The sequence below is a fragment of the Leptonychotes weddellii genome, chromosome 1 (assembly GCF_054177405.1).
Source record: "Leptonychotes weddellii isolate Sample4059 chromosome 1, ASM5417740v2, whole genome shotgun sequence".
In the NCBI taxonomy this organism is placed as follows: domain Eukaryota; kingdom Metazoa; phylum Chordata; class Mammalia; order Carnivora; family Phocidae; genus Leptonychotes; species Leptonychotes weddellii.
The window spans coordinates 157,228,759-157,237,062 of record NC_138369.1 but is presented as its reverse complement, the minus strand read 5'-3'; the positions used below and the strand labels follow the sequence as shown (position 1 = coordinate 157,237,062).

The following is an 8,304-nucleotide window of genomic DNA, read 5'->3' as shown; positions in this document are numbered from 1 at the left end:
GTTAATATTCAAAATATATAAAGAACTTATACAACTTAATACCAAAAGAATACTCTGATTAAAAAAAAAAAATGGACAGGGGCACCTGGGTGGCTCAGTCGTTAAGCATCTGCCTTCGGCTCAGGTCATGATCCCAGGGTCCTGGGATCCAGCCCCTCATCGGGCTCCCTGCTCTGTGGGAAGCCTGCTTCTCCCTCTCCCACTACCCCTGCTTGTGTTCCTTCTCTCACTGTGTCTCTCTCTTTCAAATAAATAAAAAATCTTTAAAAAAATAAAAAAATAAAAAATAGACAGATGATCTAAATAGACATTTTTCCTAATAGACACATACACAGATGGCCAACAGACACATGAGAAGATGCTCAACATCTGTAATAATCAGGGAAATGCAAATAAAAATTACAATATCACTCTACACCTGCCAGGATGGCTAGAATAAAAAAGATAAGCAATGATGGGTGTTGGCAAGGATGTAGAGAAAAAATGGTATATATCCTCATGTACTATTGGTGAGAATGCAAATTGGTATAGCCACTGAGGAAAACAATATGGAGTTTCCTCCAAAAATTAAAAATTGGATTACCATATGATCTAGTAATTCCACTCCTGAGGATTTACCCAAAGAAAACAAAAACACTAAATTGAGAAGACATATACACCCCTGTGTTTATTGCAGCATTATTTACAATAACCAAGATATGAAAGTAACCCCAAATGTCTATCATGAATGGATGGATAAAGTGGGAGAGAAAGTGATATATATGTGTGTATGTGTGTGTGTACTTGTGGTGTATATATGTATATATACATATACATATAATGGAATATTACTCAGCCATAAGAAAGGATAAGATCTTTCCATCTGCAACAACATGGTTGGACCTAGAGGGTGTAATGCTAAATGAAATGAGTCAGACAGAGAAAGACAAATACCATATAATTTCACCCATATGTGGAATTTAAGAAACAAAGGAATGAAGGAAAAACAAAATAGACTCTTAAAAAAAAAGAGAACTGGTGGTTGCTACAGGGGAGGTGGGTCAGGGAGATGGGTGAAATAGATAAAGGGGATTAAGAGTACACTTATCTTGGGGCACCTGGGGCTCAGTTAAGCATCAAGCTCTTGATTTCAGCTCAGGTCACAATCCCAGGGTTGTGAGATTGAGCCCCACATGGGGCTCTGCGCTGGGCATACAGCCTGCTTAAGATTCTCCCTCTCCCTCCGTCCCTCTTTAAAAAAAAAAAAATTACACTTAATCTTGATGAGAACTGGGTAATATACAGAATTGTTGCATCATATCGTATGCCTTGAAACTAATATAACACTATGTTAACTATACTTTAATTTAAAAAAACCTTGTTGCTTAAAAATTCTAACCATCATCTCAACTTTCAGTGAGTTATAATCTTTTTGCTGATGGAGGATCTTGCCTTGATGGCTGCTCATCGATCAGGGTAGAGGTTACTGAAGGTTGGGTTAGCTGTGGCCATTTCAAAATAAAACAACTAAGTTTGCCATATCGAAGGACTATTGCTTTCACTTGAACACTTAGAAGGCTTTGTAGAGTTATTAATTGGCATAACTTTAATATTGTTGTGTCTCAAGGAACAGGGAGGCCCAAGGAGAAGGGGAGAAATAATGAAACAGACAGTTGATGGAGCAGTCAAAACACACATTTATGAATTAATTTCACCATCTTGTATGGGCAAGGTTGTGGTAATCTAAAAACAGTTATAATAACAACATCAAAGAGCAATGATCATAGATCATCATAACAAATATAATAATGAAAAAAACCTGAAATATTGCAAGAATTACCTAAATGTAACACAGAGGTGCCAAGTGAACAAATACTATTGGAAAAATGGCACTGGCATACTTGCTTGCAACAGAGTTGTTACAAACCTTCAATTTGTAACAAAACACCCTATTTGTGAAACACAATAAACCAAAGTATAACAAAATGAGGTCTGTCTGTATATGACCAAATCTTCCTGATCATCGAGTAATCTAGTCATTCAAGGAGAAGCTTCAGAAAAAAAAAAAAAAATCAAACTTTTGGTTTAGATATCTGTAACTTGTTTTTCTTTACAAAATTGCCAAACATGGGGGCGCCTGGGTGGCTCAGTCATTAAGCGTCTGCCTTCGGCTCAGGTCATGATCCCAGGGTCCTGGGATCGAGCCCCGCATCGGGCTCCCTGCTCCGCGGGAAGCCTGCTTCTCCCTCTCCCACTCCCCCTGCTTGTGTTCCCTCTCTCGCTGTGTCTCTCTCTGTCAAAATAAATAAAAAAAATCTTTAAAAACAAAACAAAACAAAAAAAAAAAACAAAATTGCCAAACATGATTATTTGCCACAATGTGGTAAAACAAACACACACAGTGAGTTAGGAGACCTGAGTTCTATTATGGTCTTTACAGTTAAGTGAATTTAGATGAGTGATTGAATAACTCATTTGAAAAAATGAATGGTGAATTTTGTGATCCATAAGGTATTCTTTAGCTTCAGTAAATGTTGATATAGATAGGTCAAGTTACTTAAAATAGTAGATCTGATCTAAATGGGACTATACTGCCTGAGACAATTTTTATACATGAAACACTTTATAATAAATTGTCCCAAAAAAGCATCAAAGCAAGAAATCACAACCAGCATCCTGCCAGCAGTAAAACTATTTATATTTATAAATTTTGAATCTGAAATATAAACAACTTATTACTTAGAAATCAGCATGGCTGCTTCATTTCCAAACTATAGCCACACACCTAAACACCCATCCTCAAATACTTGATTTCAAAGCTCAATTCACTGTAAATATTTTCAAATAAAAATTAGGCAATTCTTTCCATTTTATTCCAGTGCAGTACAAAGATTATTATATGAACTGTATCTATAAAATAAACATTAGGACAGATGAGTACCTAAGCAAAAATAGAAGGTAGTGATTGGTCAGGATATAATGGTTATGGAATTTAAGATATGGGAAAACTAAGTTGTGTCCAACTTTCTCAGGTAAGGCAAAAGGGGAAGAACAGCAATTTCCTAAGGCATTACTGTAGTAAACAGATCTATGCTACTGAAGTCGCCTCTATATGACATTGCCTAAATAACCCCAATAAGAAAATCTTTCAGAAGTGTCAGCTCCAGCCATGGCAGTGACATACCTGATTAGTTCATTAAAGGGCCACAGGAAGGCTACCATTCATAGATATTATTGAAGTATTATGAAGCGGGATCATTGGATATCAATACCAGGTGAAATATATAGATACAACAATTTGAATTCATCTTTTACCAAGTGATAAATGAAAACCATAAAAAAAAAACCTCTATAAAACAAAATTCAAACTGAGTTTAATTCAAATGGCACTTCTTTCTCAAAGCATCAGCTGACCTTCCAAGTCAGATAATCTCACTCTAGTTTCAAACTCCAGATATCATTGGGCTGTTTTTATGCCACTTGTCATTATCATTGTATTATAGTGATTTGTGGGTTTTCTTCTGACTTCATCCTATCCCTAAATTGCCTATTTAACCCAAAAGGACAGGAATTATTCTTCCTCAAATCTTTCAGTGTTGCACAGTACCTACTATACACTCAAATGGTTCTTGCTTAAATGGATAAATAAGTATTCCAGTTTAAACAAAATAAAGGTAAAAGATAAAAATCAACCCCAATAGTAATACATCTTTTTAAAATGATTAGACTAGAAATGGAAACCATACTTCCATTATATCTGTAAAATGTTATCTCTTTTAAAAAACTACGAAGACATGAAAAATTAGGATTGATAAAGCTGGGTGGGTGGTGGAAAAAAGGGTTCATAATGTTATCCTTTCCATGTCTCTACATATTTGAAATATCTCACAACTTAAAAATCTATGGGACACAAAACAGTGTTAATACTTCATTCTACGCATAATAATATATAACCTAGACTCAAGTTGTTTGTCTCATAACTATTTTTAAAAAACAATGTAGCAATATGTCACTAGTCTGAAGATAATGTGATATAAACTACATAAAACCCAATCGGAAACCAACATACAAAAAAGACCTCTGAAGTAAATAAAATTGGTTTTAGAGATTTTGCAAAACAGCACAGATTCACATGGCCAAAAAGCCACTTTCTTAACATGTTATCCTACTAAGTACAACTACTTAGCTCTCCTAGCTATCTAAGATTCAAAGGCTCAAATGTTTAAAATGGACACAAGAAGGCTAGGAAAATATAAAATTTAGAGTTATCCCGGGATAATCTGATAGAATGTATCATTTAGGAAGCTTTACAATGCACAAGATAATACTTTGTGATCAAAATGGGGATACTCTGTTCTTCCAGGTGGGGAGTGAGGCAGTCGGTTCTATTCCATACAATCTTTAAGAATTCAGAAATATGGATTGCCTGGGGTGACTCAGTCGGTTAAGCGTCTGCCTTCAGCTCAGGTCAGGATCCCAGGATCCTAGGATTGAGTCCCACATTGGGCTCCCTGCTCAGCGGGGAGCCTGCTTCTCCATCTGTCTGCAGCTCCCCCTGCTTGTGCGCGCACGCTCTCTCTCTCTTACAAATAAAATCTTTAAAAAAAAAAAAAAAGAATTCAGAAACATAAGTTTTATTTATCAGAAGGAATTCTACTATTTATATGATAATCAAAACTTTTAAAGTTTGGGGCGCCTGGGTGGCTCAGTCGTTAAGCGCCTGCCTTCGGCTCAGGTCATGGTCCTGGGATCGAGCCCTGCATCGGGTTCCCTGCTCAGTGGGAAGCCTGCTTCTCCCTCTCCCACTCCCCTTGCTTGTGTTCCCTCTCTCGCTGTCTTTCTCTCTGTGTCAAATAAATAAATAAAATCTTTAAAAAAAAAAAAAAAACTTTTAAAGTTTGAGAAAAAGTGACTCAGTTCCACATACTTGGAACATCTTATTTCTCAGTAATTCTACTGAGGTCAATTCAACTAAAACAATTTTTTGAATCCCTACTACATGCCATAAATTGCTTATGAGCTACAACTATGATGGGAAATTTTAATGAGTTCTAAAAAAATATTAAATGAAAGAACCTTCAATAAAGCTATTTTGTGGAATCATGTTAACAAGGTACATTATTCAAATATACAAGTCAATTGAAATATGAAATGAAAATTTCATTGAATGTATTTAGAGGAAATGAAAAAACTGGAGAACTATAAAGGGCCTGTTCTTCAAAGGGAAATGGATTATACCAGGTTTTCTGCAAGAATGCCATTCTATTCAAAAGCAATATAATGCCTCTGCCCAGAAGGATCTAAAACAGACTCTGATATTAATATATAGCCCCACCATCAGCTTTTAATCAAATGAGCATGACATAATCTAGCAGAAGTATTTACCCCTCATTTTAAAAAAAGGGGAAAAAAAGAAAAAAAAAAATCCCAGTTTCAAAACAAGAGCTACAATAGCAGGCAAAGCCACAAAGATTAAGAAGCCAAAGAAAACTACTTATAAAATGAATACATACATTTTTAGAGTTTTAAGGATCTTTGATCTTCACTTAGTCTAAACTTATTTTACAGTTAAAAAAAAAAAGATTCGCTAATGATTATTCCAGCTTCAGATATAAGCCTGGATCCCAGAGCTTCTGACTGCCAGTCTACTTTGACAGGATAGCTTTCAAAACTTAAATAACAACTAAGTTGAACTGTTTTGTCCCTCTCTGCCCACCATATGAGAACTGAGACAGAGAAGGTTACAGATACGGCAGCTATTAGGATGGAAAAGCTCACAACCATTCCTGCAGGTCTGATATGTGCATCTATAACTGTGCATACAGCTAAAGAAGAATACAAAAAGCAGCTAGTAAAACCAGAGCAGCTCCCCATATATACTGCACGACCTCTGCAGTCTAAATAGGTTGAAGAGCGGCCATTTACAAGTGGGCTTTGCATCCATCCGCACTCCAGCTGGTCCTTATATTGGCTGGTGCAAGGGTGTTTATGTGTTTGTGAAAAATGGGACAATGGATACAGTACAATTTGGAAAAGGTTCTATGTTTAGGAAAACTTCTTATCCACTGGTACTGTCCACTTTAGGAGCAACTATTTGCTACCCAGTTGCGAAGGTAACTGAGAAAAAGGCATATACAACAAGCCAGCAAATTTATGAAGCACTTAAATTATTGTGGGGGGGGGAGTCATTTCCTAAACCTAGAGAAAAACTAAGCTAGGAAATTCTGCTGAAATAGAAATATCTGAAAAAACAACCGACAGCCTGAAACACTCAGTGTCCTTGCCAACAGAACTCAGCTCTGAAAGATAAAATCAGAATCCACCTCAGGTGCTACAGTTTATGCCTGACCCCAAAGATCATGGATCACGGGCAGTCCCATCCAGAAGATGTAGATATGTACAGCACTTGAAGCTGAAATAGTCTGCATAGAGAACTATAAGATGTGTGAAGTTGAAAATAATGATGAAAAAATTATGTAAAGGGTAACTGTGACACAGAGTATAACTTTTTTTAAGGTATAACTTTAAAACCAAGTTTTTCCCTCACGTCTTCTAATGTAATGTACAGTTTGACCAATCACGTAAGGGATTAAAAGACAAACTGTGAATCTAAGCCAAACAATATTAAATGATTGACGAAGAGGCAGAAGTAGAAGTATTGGGATGCATTTAATGATTTTTGGGTGTATATACATATTTATACAGATATGTATACATATTTGCTTTAACGTCTTCAAATTAATGTCAGCTAAATTAGAATGGTGTGTAGAAGGATGTGCTCCCCTTTTCATTCCCCAGAGCTTGAATATCCATATTTTATGACCAAAAAAATTAAATAAAAATTATTTTTGACTCAATGATGTGATATTAATATATTTTCCTAGGATTATGGGGAAAATATCTAAACATATACCATCAATTTGATGTATTCAAGCTTACAACAAAAAAAAACACTAAACCTCGTAGTCTAGAATCACATTATAGACTAAGTGAGCATTCTATCAAAACAAAGCAATTTAGTATAACAGGAAAAAATTTCCTCTAAATGCTTCATTATTCTTTCAAAGGTACTAAAGAACATTCCTAAAACCACAGAGCATGAGACAGCCACAGATAATTGAGGAGTTATCCTATTGTCTGCGATATATTTTGGATACAACCAAAATGGAATAAAAATATATATGAAATATCCTTTCTATTTAGAAACATTAAATTTTATTCTTATAAAAAGATGCTAGGGTTACTACAAATTCATTACATTTTAAAATATGTTTTCGATTAAATTAACATAAGAATCTTATTGTAAAAGTAAAGCTATATTCCATAATATAAATATTTAATGCACTGTCATAAATAGGACTTATTTAAATCCTGAAATCACCATATTCTGCTTGAAAATAATTGAATTCATGCTTTAAATATGTGCTTATTGTTTACAGAGAGATAGACACAGCTTTTAATCTGTAGCCAGAAAAGCTAGATTTAAGTTCCACATGTTATTAAGTTGTTATGAACTTTAGCAACTTAAAGCTCTATAAAATCTGGTTTCTTCTGCCAAAAAGAAATATCATCTTCAGGGGCACTGTTAAGTTTAAATAAAGTTTACATATAATGTTTGTTGAAAAACAATACACTTAAATCCTTATTTTTTTAATATATGTTTATATTATCTATAAAGCAAGGAGGTTAATTAATGTGGCCATTAAGACTCCATTAATAAAACAACCTAGTCTATTTTATTAATGTACAGGAATAAGAGTCAAACTATTATATTACCATACTACTGAAAAATGATTGCCATTGTTTCCATAAATTCAGTGATTATGACTACTGATGCAAAAAGAAAAGAGCACAGTTTAAATATCGCAAAAATTCTTCAAGTATATTTACTCAATTTTACCTACAAGGACTTGATTCATGCTTTATTCATCAAATTTTACATTTGTTCAAGCACCGCGTATTTGGCAGTTTAAAGCTCGATCTGGGCTTTTTGTTTGGCTATATGGGCAATTAGATGTGAACGAACTGTAACTTTTATACATTGCAAGAGGGAATAGAAACTGGTTCAGCCACTTTGGTAAACTAACTAGAAGCATCTATCCAAATTAAGCACATGCCTTCCTATGACCCAGCAATTTCACTCCTAAATATATATCCCAGAGAAATGAGGGTACAATTTCACCAGAAGTCCAAAACAAAAAAATCCTCATAGAAACTATGATAAGAGCCCAAAACTAGGAACACACTAAATGTTCGTCATAAGAATAAATGAGGTTATGCAATGAAGTACTACACTGCAATAAAAGAGCCAAGTACTAATGGATA

At 34.9% G+C, this 8,304-nt stretch overlaps 1 pseudogene; it reads left to right on the top strand.

Annotated features, from left to right (window-relative positions):
- The first annotated feature begins 5,686 nt into the window (after positions 1-5,686).
- LOC115944797 (MICOS complex subunit MIC27 pseudogene) lies at positions 5,687-6,464 on the top strand (annotated as a pseudogene).
- Positions 6,465-8,304: the final 1,840 nt, after the last annotated feature.